The sequence below is a fragment of the Ascaphus truei genome, chromosome 8, assembly GCF_040206685.1.
Source record: "Ascaphus truei isolate aAscTru1 chromosome 8, aAscTru1.hap1, whole genome shotgun sequence".
Classification (NCBI taxonomy): domain Eukaryota; kingdom Metazoa; phylum Chordata; class Amphibia; order Anura; family Ascaphidae; genus Ascaphus; species Ascaphus truei.
Window position 1 is genome coordinate 57,060,839 of NC_134490.1, and position 14,474 is coordinate 57,075,312.

The 14,474-nt window shown below is 41.1% G+C and overlaps 1 long non-coding RNA gene across 1 annotated transcript; it reads right to left on the minus strand.

Moving 5' to 3' along the window:
• Positions 1–3,781: 3,781 nt before the first annotated feature.
• On the minus strand, positions 3,782–13,748 carry LOC142501789 (uncharacterized). The gene is made up of 2 exons (XR_012803572.1): positions 13,152–13,748; positions 3,782–4,400 (listed from the first exon to the last, which is right to left on the minus strand). It is a non-coding gene; the product is annotated as an uncharacterized LOC142501789 (long non-coding RNA).
• Positions 13,749–14,474: the final 726 nt, after the last annotated feature.

Here is a 14,474-nt window from a genome sequence, read left to right on the forward strand (position 1 = left end):
GCTGGTCCATATAGTGGCACTCCCGATGACAATAACGTGTAAAGGTCCACAATGAATGGGACAGGAGGTTCCATGTACTGTATCGTGAATGTATAATAAAACCAATTTATTGATAATGTAAATATTAGGGACCACATATAAACAGTCTGATGTCAATGTGTAGTCATAAGCATGTAAAATAGCCACATTTAATGGCTGGCAGGGAAGCCCAAAACAGCTATGAGTAGGACCTATGTATGGAAGTCCGGTGGGAACCGGCTAAAACAAGGATACATACCCCTACAAACAGGGGGAAGAGGGAGCAATGCGGGGATATGGGGAGAGATACCCTGTAATCTAGATCTCAGCTGTCCCTATCACCGATTCCCAAGTAACCACAATCTTTCCCTCGATCGTCCGGCTCCATGCTCACTGCCGTGCGTGGCCCTAGTATAGAACGGCTGGCTAACCACCGCCAATTATAAGGAGCAAGCGCGCCCACTATATTAAGGGCCTTACGGACACTAAAGAGCAGTGTGGATGATACAGTGTTAAAGGGGTAATAGTGTAGCACCAGTTAGTGTATTGATACTAGCTGGTGAGTGGAATAGTCCACTGTACCCCTGTGCTGTTAGGCAAGTTAAACACGTGTTAAATCTAATGAGAGATACAGACATGGGTCAGAAATGTCACATGGGTGAACTCAATAAGGATCAAAAACAAATAATTTGAACCCACGTAATTGTCCATGTTTTTCTTGCCACAAACAAGTCAGTCAACGCATCCCAATGTATGAACATAACCACCGTTAACGTTTCAACAGTAAACATTTTTATAATTGAAATATGCATTTGATTATTGGTAAGAGGTAGAAAATGAATAGATTTTCACAATTCGTGCTTCTTGAGTTATATGAAGACTTATGTTGATCCTTACCACTGCCATACCATGAAGGCTTCAGATATATCTGTTTGGTGTGCGTAGTGCCATACATAGAAAGAGATCCTATATAGGTGTACACCATATATAGGATCTCTTTCTAGGTGCAGCACGACGCACTCCACACGTTTGTAAAACACCTCCTTGGTTGCACCCACAATATCTATCTACCTTGGGTTGAGCGAGGCCAGTCCATCTATTTCAGATATAGCTGTGCAGAGTATTAGAAGAACATGGTTGAGTTGTGTTACGTGGTAAACGCGGTATGTTCCTTGAAGCTACAGGCACTGCAGAGAAGTTCTCTCAGAGGCATGGCAGTCCTATACAACTCAGAAAAGAGCAATTAATAAACTGAAGATAACTAGTAAAAGAATGTTTATTAAAAAACATTGGTCTTCAGTCCAAAAATCTTCTGCCACGATGTGTGTTAGTGCTGTAACTCGCGCTGGAGAAACGACAAGCGATTGTTTGTTGGAGGTAGAGTTAGAGAAGAGCCATTCACCAGCTTGTTTGTCTAGAAATGTGTACAAAATCATTTGCCATCCAAATTTGCAACCTGCAGGCAGAAACGGGTAAACAGAATTCTCCAAACACCCAATATTTAAATTAAATGTTTTGAGCAGCCCAGGAATACAGGAGTCGCCTAAGATTGTAATGCTGTGCATATGTTATAAGACCAAGACATTTACCCGTGTTTCAAAAAAACTTTTATTTAGCAGACTTCTGAGCAGGCAAATGTGTGAACTCTTTTTTTTTTTTAAAGGACGCTTTATTAAATAAAGGAAGCCTGTATTCAGGCCTATGAATACTCAGACTTTTTTCTCACAGAGACATGCTCACTCATGTTTGTACTGAAAACTGATGTACAATCGCTCTTTAAAGTCAGAAATTATTACTTCAAATGGGTTCTTCATCCAGAGACTCCCAACTCTCGCTCCGTTTGGCCCTTCGAACTTGACAGATCTGTGCGTTTCCAAACAGGTTCACTTTGTACAGCTACAAAAATGCATGCAAACAGTATCAAGATGCAGCAACCAGCCACAGAATTAACATGGACACCGTTTTCATGAGGGTTGTATCCAATTTTTATGACTCTTGTATGACAAAATACACCCCTTTATTACCATGTACGACCACAAAACTCATGCTCTGTATGGCGTTTAGTTTAAAAATCTACATTTCCTTTAACATATTAAAAAAGAAGGCGAAGGAAACACTGCTCATTAGTTATGGTGCATTTACTTGAAAGGAGCCGTGAAGTGTTTCCAGTATGGCAGCTGTGTTACAGAGTGACACTTGGTATATATGGCCCCTTATCTAAAGATCATACTTTTGATTTGAGTTGCATCACTTCACCGTGTCTGAGTGAATTCATCAGAGTTTTATTCCAATGAAAATATATTTTAAAAAAACAGTAACAGTTTGCATTAGGTTATTGAAAATGGCTTTTCCATTTATAAAATGAGGTGTCTTTTGCATAATTACATACGCCATATTTCCTCAGATTATTAACAGATATTTCTGCATCATATTATGAACTCTTCACTTCCCTAGGTAAAACCAAATCTACCAATGGCTGACCAATATGTCACTTGCAGGCTAAGCAAACTTGCCTGCCTCGAAGACTGAGCCTCTGATTGAGCCGCCTGTGCTGAAGCAGGGACTGATTGTGCCACCTGGGGTATCCTGAAAACCTTACTTGTTTGGGGGAGGGTGGGGGTCTTGAGAATCCCTTATTTAGGACTTTCTAAACATTTCATAAAATGCTTAAATATATTGCAATATATTCAAATATTTCCAAGCTTCAAGTTCTATCAAAAGATGAGGAAGCATGACCTTATCTGTGCATCTATATTTAACTTTCACAAATCACAACAGAGAAGGACAAGGTTTTCCATGTAAAGAGATCTTCATATTTTAACAAAATGAGAAATATTTTTAGCTATGTAGTTCACAAAAATACATGCCTGAATACAAGGTTTTGATGTCTTCAAGAGACAATTCTATGTCAACCTAATGGTGATTGTTATGGTAATGCCACCCAACTGGGTATGAATAAATTGTACCTCCTTAACTGAAATGCTTCACTGTAAATCAATGAGTCGCATGCCCTCTGGTACCAAGAGAGTTAGAATTATATCGAGCAGCATCCAAAATGAGGCAAATAGCAATAGATCAGTTATAACGTTTTTGTTTTGCACTACAACATGAAAGAAACACATTCAGATCTTTTCTAGACAAATATACACACAAAAAAACGATTTTGATCAAATTAAACACACAGGTCCTATCGTGAAACACTTACCTAACAGCGCCTTAGATAATTGTTTTTGTGGCTCAAAACCCATTTCTGTAAATACCAGGACATTGAGATTTTGGAAAGATCTGAATGAGTAAAATACCTTTTTCATGTAGTTCTGTTCTTGCATTAATTCAGCAGTCAGCAAAGAACATCACAGAAGAATACTTGCATTACAATCCCAAAGACTAGTATCTTTAGATTTCTTTTCACCACCCTCATTGATAGGTATTGTGTCACTCGGTTGTATGTATAATCTTTATTTATGTTGTGTGAAACGTTACTCCCCATACTCGTGTGGCAAATCAAAGTAAATAAAACAAGATGAGAAATATCACTGAAAAGGTAAATTATTTTTACTAAGTCTGGGATAAAATAAAGCCATATAGAAACTCAAAATGGTCATGTACATTTGTGAATATACAAAGTTCACATTTTGATTCATAGAATTAAAAAACAACGTCTCTAATCCTTATGTTAGACAAACACTTTTCCTAGTTAAATGACGTTACCTTTGGTTGAAATTTCAGGAACAGAAAACCCCTTGTGCAAAAATAAACATAGTTTTGATTGATGCAGGTTTCAAACTTTAATTCAAATATATGTCCACTTGAAGATACCTATAGTGACAAGTCTATTGCAGTTTTATTCTTTGATTAAATACTTCAGTTTAGTTATGTTTTGTAGCTTTAGTCTAATACAGGGGTGGCGAACTCCACTCGTCAAGGGCCACCAAAAGGACAGGTTTTCAGGATATCCCTGCTTCAGCACAGGTGGCTCAAGGATAGCCTGACTTGCTGGTGGCGTTTGAGGGCTGGTGCTGGCCACCCCGGTCTAATACCCGTTAACTAAGCAGTAAGAATTTTTTTTTTGAAGCTTTAACAAAGTAGAACGTTTTTTTTTACATTTAATAAATAAACTTTGTTTTTGCCTTTCCTATTCCCCTATTTTTAAACACACACACAGTAGTTTTCGTGGTCGATGTCCTTGAGAATTCCCTGTGTCAGCTTTGTAACAGAGACTCCTAGCTCTGGTCCAGGTGACCACCATCCTTCACAGATGACAAGATAACTCATCCTGCTGTCATGCGTGTAGCAGCCACAAGAATCTCCTGGGGACCTCGTCAGGATGTTTTCAGGCGTAGTGAAACTCTAGGAGAACAGCTGTGCTCTGATCCTCTTATCTTGGGGATGGGGGGGGAGGGGGGGGGGGAGAAAGGCAGCAGGTTAGTCCATGATATACCACAAAGAGGTATTAACGTGAAAAACACACACAATATACGATTTTAACTGTCTTTGTAAATAACCATTAGGTTTGGGGCTTCATATAACTGGAGAACCTGCTACTAAGGTTTGTACAAAAATATTACTTATAGGAAAGATGACAAAACATCACAAAGTAGTATAATAAAGTTATTATTTCATATTGCGCTTTTCTCCCAATGGGACTCAAAGCACAATTACATATAGTGCGCAGTACACAGCACATAGGAATGTTACAGACACAGTCCCTACCCAGATGAGCTTACAATCTATGTTTTTGATGCCTGAGACACAGGAAGATAACGTGACTTCCCCAAGGTCACAAGGAGCAGACACCAGGATTAGAACCTGCTTCAAACTCGGTGTCATGATTTACAGTTAGTATCTTCACTCATCGATCCACTCCTTGCACTCGTCATTAGTGTATATGAATGAATTAAAACCTATATCTTTAATAGGTAAAAATAAACTTAACTAACAATTTCACCTGCTAACCAAGATCTCAATTGTCTAATTATCTACCTTGATTTATCGGACTAGTTTTAACCTTTGTTGTATATATTTAATTATTTGTTACGTTTATTTTTCCTTTCTATTTCACCTAATATTTTTTAATTACAGTATGTACATATTATTAATATAATAATAATACACATACACACACTATCCTTACATTAATGAAGACATAAGGTCTTCAATAATGTAATATATACACGTAAAGATATCACATACACGTTCAATAACTTTAGTCGCGCTACAAGAATAAAAAATAATTTACATATTGAAAAATATTCTTTGCCAAAAACACTCTTCTAACAAACAAATGTCAGCACTATGATGTGGAATACCCCGTTACATAGCAGAACGAAAGAATTGCCCACAGAAAACCAACACAAATTGGACTAGAAATTAAAATGAGATCCAGACTAATGCAAAGATGTCATTATTGAGACTGACAATCCCGTTATAAAAGGGGCCAAAGAAGAAAGTCAGCAGACACGGCCGTGTGAATGTGGTAAATACAGTGAGGATGGAACATGAGTTTGAGGAGACCACATCCGGACATCAACTCTGCAGGAAATGTAAACGAGTCATATTCTAACAGCCCATTAATGCATAAAGAAGAGATTTTAGAAAGTAAATGGAAGAAACATTTTTGATTTGCCTGCTGCGCGTATAAGAAGGCATGCTGTACTACAGTATAACACGTAGCGGCAGATTCATCCAGCTCCAATGCAGGTGAATTGCACCCTGATCCAGCAGTAACTGCTATTGACTTGGCAATTAATGCTAGACCGGACAACATACCCCGAATTGGAGCTTGAGGACTCTTTGCCTAATCCACAAAAGAAGAAAGTGAGCGCTGTCCCAATATATATCCTTTAGTATTCATAAACGATGGTATCCCTCTGCTGCTTCCACTCTCCCGTGATCAGCGGGGTTAAACCGGAACACACACAAAACAAAGGAAGCGCAAAGAGAGAAAAAAACATCAGTTAAAATAGATAAAAACTTTATAAATTGACACAAAATAAATTCACATACAAATTCACATACCCAGCCTCGCACGGGTCATTCCCTCCCTCATAGTAAGCTATTATATCAACTGTAGCGTCACCCTGGGACATTACATGTATAGTTCTGTGGGTTTTTGAAGATGGGAACCCCCTTTTAGTGCTTGGGCTGTGTGGTTCATCTGGGACTACTAGGATCCTTTTATTATGTGAATTTATATGTGAATTTACTTTGAGCCAATTTATAAAGTTTTTATCTATTTTGACTGATGGTTTTTAATCTTTTTGCGCTTCCTTTGTTTTGTATGAACTCTTTGCCTAATCCACATGGAAAAAACTAAATCAATAAATCAGTTCATTAAGATAACAGATATCTAGGTGATTTTTTAAATCACAGGATGGGACCAGGTGGCCGTCCCGAGCTGAACCACCTGTTCCCGAGATACTTATCGGTAAAGGTAATAGTATCACTTCCTGGTTGAGAGCTGGATTTAAATCGCCCACTTTCTTATTGGCCCGAGTGACGTGGGAGATTTAAACCAGATTTAAATCCTGGTACCTCCACGAGGACACAGGGGCTCCCAGGAGCTGAAAATAGCACTGTTCAGCTTTGGGGACCCCCAAGTTACCATCCTATATACATGAAAAAAAAAAAATTATATACTGTATGTGTGTATATATATATATATATATATATATATATATATATATAACAAAAAAACAGGCGCACTCATAGCGTAGTAAAGTTAACAAAATGTATGTGGAGTTGAATGTATAAATAGACACACTCACAAACATAACGGGAATACAAGCAGTTATGAGTAATACTCAATCGCCAGCCAGAATGCAGGAACCGGGCCACTCCGGTAAGATCGTCCGATATGGGGAGAATTCAGCAGCTTCGACAGAGTACTCCGTGTACCGGAGGAGGTAAGGAGCGCCGCCCACTCTAGACCCTCGTCACTGCAGTGAGTCTGCAATCAAAATCCCGCGAGAACTCAATGACGTCACAGGGGTCACCGGATAGATAGTAGCAGCCCCCGCAGGATAGCAAAATAATGGCTGTGATAGGTATAAATCACCAAATGTGAAGAGTCACGTAAATGAAATAGCAAGTATGTATTAAAACTGGACAATATCACGTCCACAAAACACTCGGTCATCTTTCGAGATGAAACGCCACAGAACGGTATCATCTATTTATTTTTTGATTATTGAAGCTCGGCTAACACGGTACTGATACCTATATATATACCTATATATATATAGATGCTTCACAATTGTAGCACATTTGGGTGTGGTTTTCAATGTGTGTACATAACTGCTTCTGATGGACATGGTTTTAGAATTCCATGTAAAACTAGAACTGCTGTTACATGAAGAAATTACATTTTTAAGTCGCAATCTCCCGCTCATTATATAAATATATATATATATTTATATAATGAGCGGGAGATTGCGACTTAAAAATGTAATTTCTTCATGTAACAGGAGTTCTAGTTTTACATAGAATTCTAAAACCATGTCCATCAGAAGCAGTTATGTACACACATTGAAAACCACACCCAAATGTGCTACAATTGTGAAGCATCTCTTTGGCATGCGGGGTTTGTGAGCTTCCCATCTGATGACCTTGTTTAATTAGTTACAGAAAAGAGTTGGTTGGTGACGAATGTGATTTATGGTTATTCAACACCTAGTAAGAGAAGAGCATGACTCACACAATAGGACTATGAGGAGTTATTCATACAAGAGTCTGCATCCTATTTGTTAAGGCCAGAACATTACTGAAAATGATAGTTCTCCCACAAAAAGCGCCCTGAACCTGAGTTCTGGCACTTTAGTCTTAGGGATCAACATCCTACAGTGATCGCAAAATTAGAAATGGATCTGGAATACTAACCGAGAAGGGATCCGTTTTCTAGCATTTATTTACATAAAGCTGAATTACTTGCTGTATTCTAGATATAAATTAATGTTCATTTGCTTAGAGTTTTGTCACCATTTTCCCTACAAAAGCAGAACTGGATAGGTTTTTAACAGGTTAAGCAGAAGTATTTAAATTTTAAAACTAAATTATCAGCCTTCAATTTTGTACGGATCAGAAGACACAGCCAACCAAAGGCCTTTAAGAAAAACAAAAAGGAGGTGACACAGGCCTACAAAATGGAGAACAGTGAAGCATTGGAACTGCCAATAACGTGCTGTCATTTTTCAAGGCAACGACATCTGGTGGGACATGAAATATAAACCTGCAGTGAAAAACGACAGCACAATTTGAGGCAGCTTACTATGCAATACCAAAAATACTTTGCCTACTGAACACGGTTCTACAAGCACAAAATGATTGCATGAAATACACCTGTACCAAGCAGAAAATCTAAGCATTAAATAAATTAAATGAGTAACATCACTGAATGCATTCTATGTAATCCAAGATTATCAGTATTTAAGACACATGGAAGGGAACAAGTGGAAAAAATAAAAATGCATCAGTGCTGATCCACATCACACGTGATTGATGACAGATCTAGCAAAACCACTTGGGACTGCAGAAGGCCACAATCAATACCAAGAACGAACATAATTAGACATCTTTAATCAGGAACTCACAGACTCAACCTTCCTAAAAGCAAATGGCTGATAATCCTTCTCCCTGAGAGCCCAGAGAGTTAACCCTTCCACTGCAGAGCAGCATGCAACAATTGGAAAAAAGAAAATTGCATACATACAGTAATTTACTTGTTTAATGAATTTAAGGCACTGATTTTCAACCGGGGTTCCACAGCCGCCAGGGAGGGGAGAGAGCTGGGACAACTCTCCCAGCTCTCCTAGGCCCGGCAGCTCCCCACGTCTCCCCACGTAGCCGTGACCCTGCGGCTCCCAAGCTCAGCAGCAGCAGCAGACCGGTCACCGCGATCCTTCCTCTCCCTGCTCCTGACAGGAGAGGAAGGATCAGGTAAGAGTGCGCTCTCTCACTGCAGGGATATCTGCAGCGCAACGGCAGCTCCCTTAAAAAGTGGGTGTGTAAGTGAGAGAGTGTGTGTGTGTGTGTTAGGCCTCGGCCAGGGTCGCACTGAGCGGGCGCGCTCACGCTGGCCGCGATTAAACACATTGCGGCAATGTGTGCGGCCAGCGTGAACAAGCGCCTTTGCCCGCTCGGCGCTTAGAGCAAGCAAATTTGAATTTGCCGCTCACAAGCGTGTCACGTGAACGGTTTGCCGGTTCACCCAATGAGGGCGAACGAGCTCCATGATGTCGTGGCCGCGCCCCCAGACGACTGCGCGCCTAGCCGGCCACGAATCGCCCGGCCGAGCAGGGCGTAGCGCACGAGCGCCAGTTTTCCCTGCCTGTCCGCAGCCTGAGAGAGAGAGTGCGTGTAAGTGAGAGTGTGAGTGTGTGAGTGTGAAAGAGAGAGTGTAAGTGAGAGTGTGAGAGTGTAAGGCCCGGGCCATAGAGGGGTGGGGAGAACGGAGGCGCGCCTGCTTCAGTCAGCTCAATTGCACGGACTTGCAGGCGAGCCAGCGTGCGCGAAGGGAGCCGGGGGGAGGTGGTTGGAGGTGGGGCAGTGACGTCGCTGGGCCAATCGCCCGCGACGCACTGACGTCAATGTCACTGCACCGACGTCACGGCGCCGTGACGTTGACGCTGCTTAAGGCTGATTGAATGTTTTCAGCCGACAGCGCGCTGAAAAACAGCTTGGCGCTCGGCTGAAAACTCCAACGCCTCAGCACGCCTGCGGACGCTCGCGTGAGACCCCTCTCAAGGCATCCTCATTGAGGATGCAGGGGCTCAGCGCGGAGCGTCCGCACGGCTCAGGGCTGCTTGTCCATCTATGGACGCAGCCTAAGTGAGAGTGTGTGTGAGAGTTTCTGTGTAAGGGCTGTTACATACTGTGTGCGGCCGTGCGAGTGCCTGTGCCGCACACGTTTTGTGTGTATACTGTGCGCGAGTGTATGACTGTATGTGTGTGTATGTATGTATGTGTATGTACATGTGTGTGTTTAAATAAGTTTTCAAATAAATCCTTTAATAATTTTTTTTAATAACATTGTACACACACACACACACACACACACACACACACACACACACACACACACACACACACACACACACACACACACACACACACACACCTTCAGTAGCGGTACGAATTCATTCTTTTACTTATCTCCCTCGTCAGCCGGTTCCACTCTCCCTACCGTGCGCGTGGCACCATTATAGAATGGCTGACTAACCTCAGCCAACTAAAACTGCCACTCGCGCGCACACACTATAGAACCGGCCTAAGGGGAAGAGGGGGTGTAAGGGGGAAGAGTGTGAGGGGGGAGAGACACGAGAGACAGGGCGGGGGGCGCACGAGAGATGGGGGCAAGGGTTGGGGTTCCCCAGAATTTGACAATCTAATTCTGGGGTTTCTTAACCAAAAGAAGGTTGAAAACCACGGACATAAGGAACAGAATCAATAGGGGGGGGGGGGGATTAAAAGGGTTCTAGAGTGAGAAACAAAGGGACGTGGTACTTAAACCAGCCAAACAATAAAAAAAACTTTATTTCTGAATTTCCATAGATGTAGACAATGATTTAAAGGTTGAAGAGCATCTGACTGATAAGTTAATGCCGCGGACCATGTGTATGCAAGACTGAGGCAGGTTATATTATACCAGGAATCATGCAGTGATAGAACTCAGGGGCGTTCAACTCCAGTCCTCAAACACCCCAACAAGTCAGGTTTTCAAGTTATCCCAGGTGGCTCAGTTGATGTATGAGCTGCTGAGCCACCTGTCATGAAGCAGGGGTATCCTGAAAACCTGACCTGTTGGGGAGGAGGTTTGAGGACTGGAGTTAAGCGCCCCTGATAGAACTACTAGGCGATTCAGTCTGATCTCTGAAACAAATAAACCGTAGCGTGGGAACTACATCAGAAATCTATTTAATAATCCCGCATATCAAATGTTCTGGGTACGTAATGCCTCATAAAAAAAAAAAACCTATTTAAATATATTCTTCATAAGCTCTAAAGATCCCAATATTGGAATACCAAACACAAATGTTTGCAGATAACACATTATGAAGCAGTTAAAATGTTATGATAATTGTGCAACTCCGAGCATCTAAAACTAAAAGCATTACATCTGCTCAGCATGTGATTGTCAATACAGAAATAGCAATGGTTCAATCATTTAGTATTAACTTAAAATGGGCTATTGATTTTCTAATGCAAATGTTAATATAGAATTTAATTGCTATTTTCTCAGTGTTTTTCTTTAAATATTTAGGTAATACAGGTAATAATAGACCGATTCCTTGCCGTAATTAGGGATTGGATGGGTGCTCTTTAAAACAGCAATAGCCCCTCTGCTTTAATTATTTTCAATTCTTTTGGTATTGGCAGATTGTTGTGGACAATCAACATGCTAATAAGAACCATTATATTGAACAAGAGTGTAACAAATGTTCCTATTAACAAAAGCATACCGTACAAATGCATAGCCATCATTTTTTCGACTGTCCCAGTCCTTCTGAAATATAGTTAACAAAACACACAAAACCCCAGCAAGCTCTTTTTGGGAACCCCTGAAATATAGTCCATACTTTATAACCGATAATAACCTAACCCTAGAGGAAAATCTTTGCATTGCTTAATATTGTGGGTGTTAGAAGGCTTTCTCTGGCAGGTTCTCAACGTGTTCTGTGGACGTTAACCCGGTCACGAGAACATTCTAGTAATCTCTATTTATTCTCTATTCGACGAACCTTAATTTCTTGTCAAAATTTTTGTTTAAAAACACAGAAAGGTAACTAAATGTTATCCAGTGTTAAAGATCATATATAGTATGGCCATATAGTTTATTTAGAAAGATAAGTGACCTACCTACAGCAACAGTACTTTATGTACTTGGGATACATAGAGGTAAATGAGAATACTCACAGGTAGTGTTAGGACCGGCTTACTGGTCATGCCGTGAAGTGGCTGCAGGCTTATAACGCTTTGGCCAAAGGGTTTAACTAAATGACCCTTACTTATGAGAAAACTAACATTTAAGTATTTAACTATGTATTTTTTGTCACATTGGATGTAGCATTAGGTAATTTTGTCTTTTGTTGTATACATTTGGCCACATCCAGTAGCACTCCTTTTTACACAAATATATAATGTGGTGGGTGCTGGGGTTAGAGCTTGCGGGGTGTGTATAGATTGGGACACCTGATGTCACAATACTTTTTTTAATAGGATCCATAGAAAGGGTGGACAGTCGCCGCTATGTACTGTCCTTTTCAAGGAGGAAGTAGATCTAAACATGAACCCCATGGTCATTCAGCCAAGGAATTCTTGTGTGACAGTTTCTAAAAGTAGCACCAGCTCACATAATAACATAGATACATATACAGGTCATACAAATTGCCAGCAAGCAATGACACATATCGAATGAGAGCTATACTACTGTGCTCTGTGCACAAACCGAGATCAGTGGAGTGGTTCGTGCAATGGGTGCCTACCTCCTGTACATACATCGTGTATACCTGATCTGCAGACGAATAAGATCTTCGTCATTATTTCCAAGTTCCAGAAATATTGATGTTCTAACTTATGTCTACTCGGTACACCAAAAATAAAAATGGCCACAGACCTTCCTTGTAAGTTAATTATCACAACGTGCCAAGGGTTGGAATGCAGGTGTGCTTTGCAAATGTAAATCCTATGTATTGGTTACAATGTCATGTCTCTGTTTAGCAGGACGTACAAGTACACGCAACAGCACCAACAGAGGTAACAGAACGGTTGGGCGAGTCCCATGTTATAATTTCACTGTAACCACGTATGCTACAGATGTATTAGATCACTTGCCTTGGAAAACCTGGGGTAATCTCCTAATAAACTGCAACATTTCTGTGAGATTTCTGCAGCCAGTCCCTGCAGTCCCATTCAAACCCCTGCTGAGTTAATCCGATGGGCCATTAGTAATCTCACAGAAATGTTGAGGCATTTACCCAGGCAAGTGATCGGATACTGGTGGCTGCATCTGTATATGATGAAGTACAGACACAATGAGCATGATTAAGCCGTTTACAATGATAAATTATCCATACACCAGTTTTGCCTGATTATAAGGCGACATTTTTTCAATAAAGATAAAGTTGAACAGTACATACTAGCCTTATAATCGAGCCCCGCCCACTTTGTGAGCCAATCAGCAGTCGGATGTATGAGGTTGGAGGGTAAAATGGAGGAAGCTCCACCATGGGGGCCTGAAGCAGCCATGTTCCTTGTAGCAGGAAGCTCAAACTGAGAGACAGACCGAGAGAGACAGAGACACAGACAGTGTGTTTTTTCTTTCCAACTGGTCAAAGACTGACCCTCTGATTGAGCCAGCTGTGCTGAAGTAGGGATATCCTGAAAACCTGACCTGTTGGAGGGGGCTTGAGAACTGGAATTGAGCAGCCCAGTATTAAAAGTATCTGTGCCTGCCAATGGAGTAACACACACACACACACACACACACACACACACACACACACACACACACACGATTCGTTAGGAAGAGGAGAGCAGTTATTTTTTCAGGAAGCCACATTACAACACACTTTGTAACTGCAACAAAGCACTGAGCCACGCAGTAACTATCTTCTATTAATGTACACCCATTATTATTATGCTCTTTGTGCAGGGCCGCCAACGGGGGGGGGGGGGGGGGAGAGACTGCCGGTGTTCGCGTACCGGGCCCAGCCGGCACGGCCCCCTGCGTGCCCGTTAAAAAAAAAAAAACACTACAGTGTGCCCAATGGTACAATTATATGTATGGGGGGGGGGGGGGGGGGGGGGGGGAGGGGGTGTATATTTATATGTATAGGGGGTTAAGTAAAAGTTTTGCGCTATTTTTTTTTTTTTAAGTGGTAGGTGCGCTATGGGTTGGGGGGGGGGGGCTGCTCCTTTCATTTGTCCTGGGCACCATGATTTCTGTTGGCGGCCCAGTCTTTGTCATACTAACATAATAAAACAATGTATACTGATTGGTGCTTCTGTTATAAATCTGTAAAAATCCTGATTGTGTGCCTAAAATAATGGCTGTTTCAATCAATCCTTCAGTCACCGTAGCTCAGCAGCTACAATGTATCCTGATATTACTAAGGTAACATTATCTATTGTTACAGTTTGCAGCTCAAACTGCTGGGAACATTGGAAACACATGATCACAAATAGGAAAGTGTTGCAAAGATCTTGCACTGTTTGGGAGGTGGGCTAAAACCTGCTATAGAAATCAAAGGATGCTTTAACTCATTGAAAATGATATTAAGAGTTGAATCAAATTATTTTTAAATGAAACAACAAAAAACATGTGACTTATCTAATGCTGCAGAACTGATTTATTTAAAAAAACAACCACAAGAGTTCATGTTTTGCTGCTTTTATTAGGTTTTATGCCACCTAAACTGTTGAAGCATGTAGAATGGAATGATTGCCCCTTTTCAGCATGT